Below are 985 nucleotides of genomic sequence, written 5' to 3'. Positions count from 1 at the left end.
CGTACATTTTTAAGACATCTCTGTTTGAGATGAGCACTAGAAGAAAAAAATATTATTATTATTATTATTATTATTATTATTATTATTATTATTATTATTATAACAAGAGCACTCAGAGAGCGTAAACCTCTGCCAAGGCAACACCAACGTCCTTTTAATGATTAGCTGGAGATGATTTTTAAAATGAGAATATCTGAAATAAACTCGACTGCTCTCACAAATGAGAATACTAAAAATGAACCCGATCGCTCTCAAAAATTAAGTAAAAGAACTGGAAAAATAATCCAGAATTCTTGTCCAGTACTGGATCACTCCCAAACTCTAATCAGTTCATGCCAGTCACGAAGCCAAACATTGTTGAAAGTTTCATCTGAATCCATCCAGCGATTCTTGAGATATCTTGTCCACGGACAAACAAACAAACTGAAAACAATACCTACACCTTTGCTAAAGCAGAGGTAATAATAAAAATCATTAGTGTGTCCCTCCTACAATCCGTTTCCAAGGAATTCCTTTTTTTTTTTTAATTAGTTCCGAATTTTTGTTCCGAACCATCCTAATTTATTTAATGTGGATTCTATAGCAGTGAGCAGCCAAATGTTTGTTCTTTGCAAAGCGAAATTGTGTCGTGGCTTCCCAGCAGAACTTGCACATGATTTCCTGTATGTCATCTCTTTCTTCGTTCTTTGAAAACATGCTCCCCCCCAACCCCATCCAACTTCTCACCTCAGCTCAGCTTTGCAGCTCCATTTTTTAATATTTTTTTATTTTAATGTCTTCCCTTGCCAAAGTTTTTTTTTTTTTTTCTTTTTATCACCCTGCCAATTAATTTATTAATTAACTATGATGATGATGTTGATAGCTGCTATTTTTAGTGCTCTCTTACTACTACTATTACTACTACTATCCTTCTGAAACTTCTAGTATAACTCACACGCATATACACATATACACAACAATAATATCCATCTCCACACACATACAC

At 34.0% G+C, this 985-nt stretch overlaps 1 protein-coding gene across 1 annotated transcript in view; it reads left to right on the top strand.

Annotated features, from left to right (window-relative positions):
- The window catches only part of LOC106868757 (RNA-binding protein 5), a 30,272-nt gene that overhangs the window by 9,361 nt on the left and 19,926 nt on the right, over nt 1-985 (top strand). The window lies entirely within an intron of this gene.

The sequence above is a fragment of the Octopus bimaculoides genome, chromosome 24 (genome assembly GCF_001194135.2).
Source record: "Octopus bimaculoides isolate UCB-OBI-ISO-001 chromosome 24, ASM119413v2, whole genome shotgun sequence".
Taxonomy (NCBI): domain Eukaryota; kingdom Metazoa; phylum Mollusca; class Cephalopoda; order Octopoda; family Octopodidae; genus Octopus; species Octopus bimaculoides.
This window is presented reverse-complemented; position numbering and strand designations above follow the sequence as displayed.